Genomic DNA, 12,470 nt, shown 5'->3' on the forward strand with positions numbered 1-12,470 from the left:
CTCCTGCACGTGCCCAGACTGGATATTAAACCCACAACCTGGATACGTGCCCTGGCTGGGAATCCAACCCACTTTCAGTGTACATGCGCCAACCAACTGAGCTGCCCCAGCCAGGGACCAATGTGTACTTCTTAATCCTGTCCCCTTTTCTACCCATCCCCCCAAACCCATCCCACCTGGGAACCATTGAAATATTCTCTGAATCTATGAGTATTTTTCTGTTTCATTTATTTGTATATTTCCTTTTTTACATTCCACAAGTAACTGAAATCATATGGTATTTGTCTTTCTCAGTTGGTGAGAGTGTCATCCCAATACAACAAGGTTGCAGGTTCGATCCCTGGTGAGGGCATATACAAGAAACAACCAATGAATGCATAAAAAAGTGAAACAAAAAAATGTCTCTCTCTCTCCCTCTTGCACTCTAAAATCAATTTTAAAAACTTTTTTTAAATGTACCTTCATCAAGGCCCATTACAAACATATATTTATATGTATGTATGTGTGTATATATGTACATATATAAGCTGAACTACAACTACAACCTATTAATATCACCCATCTCATAAAGATGTTAAATTAGATGTTGTATGTAAAACAGTTAAAACCACATCAGATAAATACCAGCTGTTACTAAATATTATGGCATTATAATGGAAGGAGCAGTGGCGGAACACTGTGCAATGACTTTTCAAACATCTTGCCCTCGGTGAGCATAAACATCGAGAGAGGAATGCAACAACTTGCCCTTGCTGGTGGTGAAATGGAAGCTGTCTCTCTCCAAAGCAGAGCTATAGGGCCTCCTTAAACTGACAATGGCAATTAATAAGTCACACAAGGAAAGAATTAAATGCGATAACTTATGAAAATTTCCTGGCACATACAACTGCCAAAGGTGGGTGGCGGGCCATATGACAACCAAAATCCCTTCCGGACATAACATTCTTTGTTAATGTACCTTGTTTTTAAAAGCAGCTCAGCTGAGAGCTGAAGAGCAGTTATAACAAGTCCTTATGCTCTAGCACTGTTGCTTGATGTGTAAACAGACCTAACATTCTTTGCTTATGTGAGGCTGCAGCCCATGGAAGGCTGACTTGGGCAGAGTGAGGATTTGGCTCCAGAGCCTCAGATACCCTGCCATGGTGGCAGCTGTCACAAGTCATGGGGACACAGCTGCTCCAGTGTCTGTTCCATCCTGGAAAGCTCTACCCGCACCAGGTTATAGTGACACGATATTTAGAAAATGATTCCCAACTCCTAGTTTCTTCCTGCTCACACCCCTACTGCTGTTGCCTTGGGTTTTTATCTATTTCTGTTTATGTGTCCAGAAACAGTTCACACTAAGGATTCCACTTTCGAAAACAAATATGACCATTATTTAATCCCAACTGAATGTGTCCCTTTGTGACCCTCACTGCAGATCCATTTTAAATTAACCATCTTCCAGGAATGATTGGCAAGAGTTAAGCCACAGGGGGGGGCCCTACAGATTGGCAACTCCTGAATACTGTGAGTCATACACAGGAGGAGTCTTGCAAGGTTTGACCTTGTTAAGACACAGCACAAGGACACACAGCCAGCTCTGCATTACAAAGGGCCTCAGCATGTGGCACTCCACACGCTTACCACCATGGGGCCCAGAGTTAGCTGGGAGAGATGACAGCCTTCAGTACCACCTTCCTCCACCATGGGGAAGACAGGTCAATCTTCCCTGTCACCAGAGTAGAGATTGCATGGGACCTGCCCAGAATGGGGAGAGGGGGAGACTGTTTGGAGGGGAACAGCAGACTCTCTGTGGGGCACGCCTCTCTTTGGTGCCAGTTTGGTGTCCTCTACCCATCTCTAGGAGTCCACCTGCAAGCCCGACAAGGCAGCAGAACAGCCTCCTAGATGTATTCAGGCTCCGGAGCTGGGCAAAACGTAAACAGAGGTGGCTAGTGTGGTCTGGATTTCACTGTTTCACAGCTCTGGCCCACGGGAGCAAGCCCAGTAATAAATGTGGAGTCAAGACCGGATCATTTGATTTAGAACATAGAGATATGCACCTGGATGTTCCCAAATCATACAAGCTAGTTATGCTAGTCAGTTGCATGTGCTCTGGACATCTAAGTAATAGTCGCAGTTGCTGTTGTGTTTACCCTTACCCCCACATAACTGAATCCCAAGTTCTTCATCTCAATCGTCCTCACAAGGGTTCTACATGGTCAGTGATGTTCCATCCATTTTAGAAATGATGAAAACAGAATCAGAGAGGGTAAGATATTTCTTTAAGTCACATAGCTCATGGGGGGGGCAGTGTCAGCACTCACATCACAATATGGGCTTTTAACTACATCTCAATGACTATCAAAATTTTAATGCTCTAGGTCCTCAGGAAAGAAAATGAAGTTACCTGTTGGGCAAGAAGAGTCCAACGATGAGCTGGTCGCATTTGTTCCCTGTGCTGTGATAGGCTGGGTTTCTGCTGTCTGCACTGGAGACGATGAAGGAGTTTCTGAAATGGAAAGAATGAAAGAGCTCTGCTCTATTTGTGGAGAAAAATCTGCCCCCCACCCCCAACACTAACAAAACTAAAATCAGGAATTACATTCAACTCTTTCTCAGAACTTTATTCAGAGATAACACTGAGACATTGTACTGCCATCTGGATGTTTCATTATCAGGAATAAATTTGATGTCGACAATGATCTGAATAGTTTTCTATAGACAGAATTATTTCACACTTTTCATACCCCTGGAATCTCCCAAAATATATGAAATCTACAACAGCGTATCTTATACAGGACACTCAATTGGGCTGTTATTCATGCAAATGACATTTCACTTTCACAAAACACTGATCTGTTCTCCTACCTTCACAACAACCCCAACCCGGACTTTCTGACCTTCTTCAAGTTCACGATCATCTGCCCACACATCTTTCCAGGGAGCTGCACGTATGGACCGGCACAGGGCACATCCTCACACCACTTAACGCCTTGCACTTTCTTCAAGGTGACTGCACTGCCAAGGTCTCAGCTTGGTAATGATCCACAGCCCTCAGAGCCAGGCTCCTGGGAGACCTTGACCCGGCTCCTTCTGCAGCTGCATTCCGCTCCCTCCTTCCCCAAGACTGATTTCCTGTGTTATCTGACTCATCTCCCATTTCTCACCAAGAAGCTCCACTAAGAGTCCTCTGGCACAGGGCTATGCCTCACATGCCCCTTTATAAAATCTGCACATTCCCTCCCCTGAGAGCACCACAGAACTTTAGAGCAAATTAGTGGCGCTGGCTGGGCAAGAATTCTCAAACCTGGGCTTTCCTTACTGCCTCTCATTGGTCTTTCTCTTTCTTCTTTCCCACCATAATCTTCACACCTCAACATCACCCTTCCTTATGTTCTGAACCGATTTCATGTTTTCCTCCAATGCTAAACCCTGTACGAGGATGTGGCTCTCTTGAGGAACAAAAAACAGGGCAATACAAGAAGGTCAGGTGACCAGAGTCTATCCAACTTGGATCTGTGCAAAAGACCTCTTGACCTTAGCTCCTTTCCCAAGTTTCACTTTTTGTGGGCATCTTTTTTTGCTCCCCTGCTCCTGCTCCTGCAACTTACATCCAACCATTCCATGAATATTTTAGGAAACTGGCATGTGCTAGAGGCACTGAGCACAGGCAGGGAGTGGATGGAAAGCTAACTGTCTCTGCACTGAATTAGCTCCAGTGTTCACCTCCTTCCTATACGATGAAGCTCAGCTCTAAACTCAAACTCCTCAGGAAGCTATCAGGGCAAAGATAAGGCTCAGATCAATTAATAATGCAATTAATACTCCCCAGGAGGCCACACAGACATAAAGCAACACTTTTCCTCTGGATCTCTGCTTTAAACAAAGTAAAAAAACTTAGGTATTTGCACTAAACAGAGTCCGCTAATCTGCACACTTTTGCAGGCACACACTAAGTCAAACTAAGTATAAAGAAGCTAAATCAATGTTGAGAAAGTCAACAGATTCTCTAGTAGGTTCAGCTGCCTGGAGCAAAGCTCTTTTTCTTATAAACTTTTATGGCTCTAAAATCCCAGTTTTAACCTAAAGCCCTCTCCTCCAAACTCAGATCATAGCCCAAATGCTTCAGATCCCTCCTGGTTAAATATACACATGGTTCAATGGGGGTCAAGGAAAATCAATGTTCCATCAGATTTCTCTGGCTAAGAGGTTGAGACATCTCTGTTACTCTTCAGAATCCAGACCACCTCAAAGAGTCAGAGACATTGAACTCTTCACTGAAAGTTATCTGTTTAATCTTAGAAATAGAAGGTTTGGACTTAAACTGGTTGTCAGTCAGGAGGCCACACCATTTCTGCACCCATATGTTGAATTATTCTACATTTGTATTAAATCTAAATACTTACCTATGAGAAAGTTGAAGTGTGAAGCATGTAGCCAGAGTTGAAAAAGGAGCCATAAATTCTAAATCCCTGAAACACTTACAACTGATGTCATGATATAGCTTTTTTTTTAGTTTCTATGCTACATAACAAAATAAAGGATGTTTGAAGCAAAACTGTGTAAGTCACTGACTGACATGGAAAGACAAGATAATTACATAAAGGCTTTTTCAGTGAGGATGTCAGATCAGGACAAATTCATCCTAATATAACTTCAGTCTGCCTGGTAGAAGGCACCATCCAGTGGTTATAAACACAGCCCCAAATTCCAGTGAATGGAGACGGAGTCCTAACCCAACCACTTTCTAGCCATATGCCTGTAAACAATGAACTTAGACTCTGCATAGGTTCCCACAGCTATAAAATGGGATTGAATCACACCTAAAGTGCATAAAGTTGTCATAAGAATTAAGTAACATAATATTTGTAAAGAACTTAGCCAATGGGAGAGGGGTTGGGGGTCCGGGTAAAAAAGGTGAAGGGATGGAGAAGTACAAATCGGTAGTTACAGAATAGTCCCAGGGATGTAAAGTACAGCACAGGGAATATAGTCAATAATATTTAATAACTATGGATGGTGTCAAATGGGTACTTGATTTATCAGGGCAATCACTTTGTAACTTATATAAATGTCTAATCACAGAGTTATACACCTGAAACTACTGTAATATTGTACATCAACAGTAATTTTTTTTTAAATAAAATAAAACCTTGTAAAATGAAGGGGAAAAAAAGAACTTAGCATGTGTCCTGTCACATAGGAGACTAAGTAAATGATAATCTCGATGAAATCTTATCCCTTCAGAGTGGACTAAAAGATCTCCACTGAGAGCTCCTTGGGAGGACAGATCTCATTAACCTGAACCTTCTTCTTTGGCATAGCCTTATATTTTCCTTATAAACTTGTGTTTAAGAGAAACAAGCTGGCAGCGTAGGTAACAGCTGCACCCGCCGCCTCCCGCAACCACATCAAAATCACAACTAAATACAGAACCACCATCACTCAGAGCCTCCTGGGATCCGGCTGCACAGAAGCCCCACAACCAGGGAGCTGAAGAAGCACCGAGACCGGGAAGAGGGGCGGAGACGCGGGCGGGGCGGGGCTGAATCCCGGAGACGTGGCCGCGGGCCCACCCCCCGTGCTGCGGGTTAAGCCCGGGAGGGAATCTAGGCAGTGGAGGTTTCCCCAAGGAGTGAGGGGTCCCAGCCCCACAGCAGGCCCCAGCCCAGGGCTCCAGGGCCGGGAAGAGACGCCCCCACAACTCCGGGCTGTAAAACCAGCGGGGACTGTCCCTGAGGGTCGCGGAGGCTGCGGGAGCCCCAGCAGCTCCTCTAAAGGGCCCGGCACGGACTCACTCGGACGCTCCCTCTGAGCCCAGCGCCGGGCAGCAGCCTGAAAGGACCCGGGACACTCGGGGGGAACTAACCTGCCTGAGATCCGGGCGAGAGGCGGAGGGCGGCTTCCTCCCGGGCAGAAGGGCTGGCGGAGGCCATGGCTCCTGTGGCGAGTCCTCCCGCACACAGCCGGCAGGCAGGCGCCATATTTGAGTCGCCAGCACCTGACTCGCACCGTTGGCCCCGCCCCGTGATTCCCGGAGGCCCCGCCCTCCCCACCTGCAGCTCCTCCAGGCCATTTCCAGGGGCTTTTCTGTGCAAGTGGCCTCTCAAGCCTCATGCTTAGGGCTTTCCTAAAATCTCTCAGACAAGCAGCAGTGGGCCCCATAGGGCTTGATAAGTGGCCCAGGCCTGGCACTAGCGGCAGCCTGCACTGGCTCATAGCTTGGCCTCTCCTGGGCTCCTCCAAGCCCAGCACAAGTGGCAGCCAACTACGGTTTGCTGTGCAGCTCATGCTGGGTGGCCCTGGGCAAGGCACTGGCACAGGCTGACTTTGCGCCTCCCGGGAGGCCCCAGAGACAGTGAACCTGGTGGTCAGACTCAACCACGCTGGATTACAACCCTGCCACATCCACGAGTGACACTCAGGGGCGCACTTGGTGAACACCAAAGCTCCACTGAAGTAAATCCTGCTCCATAGGGGTGTCTCCAGCACAGCAGCTCTCTGGCTGTAGTTACAGTTGGTGCTCACAGCTGATTGGCCTGGGGGTCAGTTCCTCCCAGGGACGCCAACAGCAACCAAGGCTCAACTACAACAGGACAGTGCACACAGTCCACACAGGGGAGCAGCTAGAAGGCGCAGCTCAGGTGACTGAGGAGGCTGAGCCACTGGACCCCACAGGACACCTACTACACAAAGCCACTCTACCAATTCCAGGAGACAGAGCCGCTCTACCTAATACACAGAAACAAACACCAGGAAGCAGCCAAAATGTGGAGGCAAAGAAACATGTCACAAAGGAAAGAACAGAAGAAATCTCTAGAACAGGAACTAAATGAAACAAAACCAAGAAAGCTAACAGATACAGAGTTCAGAATTATGGTTATAAGGATCCTCAAGCATATTAGTAAGAGTATTACAAAAACAACTGAGACCATTGATGACATAATAAAGTACCAATTTGAAATGAAGGCTACATGAACTGAAATGAAGAATAATTTACAGGGAATCAACAGTAGAGTAGAGGACACTGAGAATCAAATCAGCAATTTGGAACATGAGGAAATGAAAAACACCCAACCAGAAGAACAAAAAGAAAAAAGAATCCAGAAATACGAAGATAGTATAAGAAGCCTCTGGGACAACTTCAAGAGGCCCAACATTCGTATTATTGAGGTGCCAGAAGGGGAAGAAAGAGACCAAGAAATTGAAAACCTATTTGAAAAAATAATTACAGAAAACTTCCCCTACCTGGGGAAAGAAATAGACTTACAAGTCCAGGAAGCACAGAGGGTCCCAAACAAGAGGAACCCAAAGAGGCCCACAGCAAGACACATCATCATTAAAATGCCAAAGCTTAAAGACAAAGAGAGAATCTTAAAAGCAGCAAGAGAAAAGCAGTTAGTTACCTACAAGGGAGCCCCCATATGACTGTCAGCTGATTTCTCAACAGAAACTTTGCAGGGCAGAAGGGAGTGGCAAGAAATGTTCAAAGTGATGAAAAACAGGGAACTACAACCAAGATTGCTCTGCCCAGCAAAGCTGTCATTTAGAATAGAAGGTCAGATAAAGAGCTTCACAGATAAGACAAAGCTAAAGGAGTTCATCACCACCAGACCAGCACTACAGGAAATGTTGAAGGGTCTTCTTTAAGAAGAAGCTAATGAACAAAAGAATCTGCTGAACTAAATAGATCCAGAGACACTGATGCATGCAACAGACAGTCATATTTCAGAGGGAAGAGGGAAGGGGGGTGGAGGGTGGGAAGAGTTTAACCAAAGAAGTTATATGCATATATGCATAACCCATGGACACAGTTAATAATGGGGTGAAGGCCTGTGGAGGGGGTGGGAGTGAGGTGGAGAGGGTCAGTTGGGGGGGGGGAGGAATGGAACACCTGTAGTACTTTCAACAATAAAGATAAATTTCAAAAATAATAATAAAAATAAATAAGTAAATGAGAAAAAAAAAAGAGGGCCAAATCTACACCATCTTCATCACCTGCCAAAGATCAGTGGTCTGGGGTATTGTGGCTGATAATGTATCCCTTTGAGAATCTGACTAGAAAACTAATAGGTTTCCTCATTCTGAAAACATTTATACAAAAGGTGCATGTAATATACGATGGGAGTTCACAGACACCGTGAAGCCCTCTTTTGGAAGTCACCTAAGAACTCTTACCCTGAAGTGTACTTCTGTGTTAACCCAATGCCTTGGGTAATCCACATGCCCCCGTTATAAGGCTTCTGGCCTCCGAGACACATCAGTTTACCTGTCTTGAATTTCCACGTGGGTGCTGGAGTTATAGGAGCAGAGGTAGAGACCCTGGGTGATGTTTGAACACTGGTGACTTTAGGTGGAGCTAGAAATCAACAAGAAAACAAGGATTAATCAAGGCAGCAGGAAACAAGAGCTTTGTGCTGGGCCTGCACACACACAATCAATGAGAAACTGTCCCCAGGATGAATTAAGCACTAATCTCCCCTGAACTCAGAATTCTTGTCCTTAGTCCACTAGACTCTGACAGAGGGCTTGAAGAAAAGCTCACAAAAAAAGGCTATATGTGTGTGTGTGTGTGTGTGTGTGTGTGTATTACAGGAAGTTCAGAGTTGAAAGATACCTGGGATTTATACTGAACCACTTTGAAAATCCAGCCATGCACATAAGATTTATGTAGCTTCATAAACATCTGTGAGGAAAGGGAGATGTATAGAGCCTGGACCTGTCTTAGTCTACTCAGTGGTGAGTGACTAAGTCTTCAACAGTAGCTCCCAGGCCCAGAATGTTTACCAAATACATAGCATTCAGATCAGTCAGCCCAAAGGGTATGCTCCCAAGGTACCTGCACCCTAAGTGAGGATTAACTCACACTCACTAGCAGCTGCTAGATCACACAGATGATTTATACATTTGGTTAGCAGGCAGACTAGACCGCAGGTAATAACTTTGACTCTTTCCAGAGTTGGAGGGGGTAAAGGATTCAAAACCACTTACAGAAGGTCGGAGAACTACCCAGAGAGAGAGCTTACACTAGAATTAAGCCAAACCCAGTGCCTGGCACAGAAACAGATCAATGAAGGCCTAATTCAAGAACGTATACCTTTTTTTCACCACATAACTTTTTTTTTTAACAAGAAGCTTCCTTAAAACTCAACTCTACTAACTCTAAAAGAGACCATTAGAGAGAAGACAATTGGTCTGAATTATCTTTTTAAAGGGTTGGTTTACTTTAGAATTAAGCCAATTAGTGCCTTGAAGACAATAAACTATTTTCGACATACATTTGTGAATTTCCATTACAGGCAAGGCATTAGTCTTAAGCAGAGGTCAGCAATGTTTCTGTAAAGGGCCAGACAGTAAGTGTGTTAGGCTTTGGGGGTCCTATATTCTCAGTGTCAGTTGCTCAACTAACTCTGTGAAAGCAGCCAAAGAGCAGATAGTATAAGGAATGGGTACGGCTGATCCAATAAAACTTCTTTATAAAACAATTGGTGGGCCTGTTTGGAATGTGATCTGGCTCTGGGCTATATAGTTGGCTGACCCTGATCTGAGCTGCAGTCAGAGGCTTTTGAGAAGTATACGGTCTACCCTGGCCGGTGTGGCTCAGTTGGTTGAGCATTGTCCCATGCACCAAGAGGTGGCCGGTTTAAATCCCTGTCAGGGCACATGCCCAGGTTGCGGGCTCTATCTCCAGGAGGGGGCACGCAGGAGGCAGCTGGTCAATGTTTCTCTCTCATTGATATTTTATCTCTCTCTCCTTCCCCCTTCTCCTCTCTCTAAAAATCAATAAAAAAGAACATAAGAAAAGAGAAGTATACAGTCTAATCCTTTCCTTCCAGTTTAAACTCTAATATAGAGAACAAAGCAAGCACCCCAAAAATCTGATCAAAGGAGCATCGGGAACAATAAAGAGGAGGAAACCAAGGCAGATCTAGTAATGGACTTGTCCTCGGTGGTAAATGTCTTCCCCAGGGAGAAGCTAGGAAGATTTAAGTGTAGCTGCAGGTGAGGAAAAGCTCTACCAGAAAGTTGAAGAGTAAGCTGAGCCTGTGAAAAGGGAAAGAAAATTTAAGCAAATAATTGGTTATTAGAGATAGAGAGTCACTTTAGCTCAGTTACGGGCCCATTTCCCACTGGATAGCGAGCAGAGGCCTTGTGAATACCTGCCTATTAAAGAAGAGGCACTGCCTGGCCGGGCGTGGCTCAGCGGTTGAGCGTCGACCTAGGATCCAGGCGATCGGGGTTCGTATTCCCAGTCAGGGCACATGCCTGGGTTGCAGGCTAGGCAGCTGATCAATGACTCTCTCATCATTGATGTTTCTCTCTCTCTCCCCCTCTCCTTTCCTCTCTCTGGAATCAATAAAGATACACTTAAAAAAAAAAGAATTGGAGGCACTATAAAAACCACCTACTCGCTCCTTTCTGTGTTACATTTAAAAATTCAGCCAGATCAAAATAATTTCACAACCTCTCAAAATTTTGCAGTTTTAATCTCTTGTCCACGTGCTGCCTCCTCACATCTGTCTACAGAGTTCTCTTATCAGCCCTTTGGCTTCCCTGAATTGCCTCCCAGATAGTTTCCCCAGAGTCAGCTGTTTTCTTCATCTGAATTGACCTTATCTTACTTCCCCTCTTAAGGAAAATACGCCTAGTTCAAAAATATGAATTTACAAAATGAAATTTCTCTTAATTAAAAAGAGAGAGAGAGATACAGCTTATTAAGGCCACAAATATTGTATTCTACTATCAATATAAACCTTTCATGGACAAAGATTCATTAATAAGGAGCACTAGAAACCAGGAAATCCTCAAATACCTACTTCTTTCATCCACTAATAAGGCTTAGCACATCCACATCAAGAGTGAAGAAGTGGCCCGGTCGGTGTGGCTCAGAGGTTGAGCCATCAACCTAGGATCCGAGAGATCAGGGTTCGATTCCCTCTCAGGGCACATGCCTGGGTTCCATCCCCAGTGGGGGGGTGCAGGAGGTGGCTGATCAATGACTTTCATAGTTGATGTTTCTATCTCCCTCTCTCCCTCTCCTTTCCTTTCTCTGAAGTGAATAAAGATATATTTTTTAAAAAGACTGAAGAGCCCAGCCGGGCGTGGCTCAGCGGTTAAGCGTCGACCTAGGATCCAGGGGATTGGGGTTCGATTCCCTGTCAGGGCACATGCCCGGGTTGCGGGCTGAAGCTGATCAATGACTCTCTCTCATCATTGATGTTTCTATCTCTCTCTCTCCCTCTCCTTTCCTCTCTCTGAAATCAATAAAGGTATAATTAAATAAATAAATAAATAAATAAATAAATAAATAAATAAATAAATAAAATAAAAAATAAAAAAAGACTGAAAAACTGTAAACTTTCCAGATTTTTTCATTTCATAAAATTCTTAAAGCAACTGGTAAACAGTTATTGGGATGTAAATGCTTTCGATTGCAGTGAAGTCACTTTTATGTTTAAATAAGCAATGTTGTGACATGGTGGGAGATATGCTTCCAAAATATCCAAGGTGGGGTAAAATGTGTGAGTGGAACAATATAGACTTACACAATGTACACACAACAAGATTGAGCTGATAATTGTGTGGGGGTTTTTCCCTAAGTGGTTGGTTCTATGAATTTCAGAGAATGAACAGATAATCCCATTATCCCAATATTCTCGGAGTGAAGAAAGTAAAATTTTAGTTTAGGATAACCTAAAATCTTAATGCCAGGCCCGAAGGCAATAGGAGAAATAGTTATCAAAGAGTTGATAATTGTTGAAGCTGGTGATGTATCTACTTGTCAGTGCCCACAACTATAAATAGAATTGAATCATACCTACAATGTACAGAATTGTCATAAGAATTAGGTGATGTAATATCTGTAAAAAACGTATAATGGTTCCTGACACATAGAGGACCGACTAAGTGTTAACTTCACTGAAACCTTACCCTTGAGTGGAGGGTCCAACTTCACAAGGACTAATGATCTCCATTCAGAGCTCTGTGAAGTCAGAATCTCATTCAGTTGGTAGTCCCTATATTTTCCTCACAAACTTGTGCTCAGCTCGGCCAAATCCACACCATCCTCGTTAGATATCAAAGATTTTTGTGGTTGGTTGCCTAATAATAAATACCTTTAAGAGTTTGATCTTTAAACAATGGACTTTCACTCCGAAATTAATTATAGGTAAAAACCTGCATATAATAAGAAATCTGGGTTAATATTTCCTGTGAAGTCCACATTTGGAATTCAGGAAATCCTTCATACCTTGGGTTGCACTTCTGCCTTAACACATACCCTGGGCAATCCACATCTCATTGGAAGGCCTCTGACCTCAGAACCACATCAGTTTACCTGTCTTAAGGTCCGGTGCTGGTGCTGGCGTTGTAGAGGCCCTAGGTGATGTTGGGGCACTGGTGGCCTTAGGTGGAGCTAGAAATCAACAGGAAAGCACAGATTAATCAAAGAATCAAGGAGCAAGAGCTTCGTGCTGGGCCTGTAC

This window comes from Miniopterus schreibersii, assembly GCF_964146895.1.
Source record: "Miniopterus schreibersii genome assembly, chromosome: 4".
Lineage (NCBI taxonomy): Eukaryota > Metazoa > Chordata > Mammalia > Chiroptera > Miniopteridae > Miniopterus > Miniopterus schreibersii.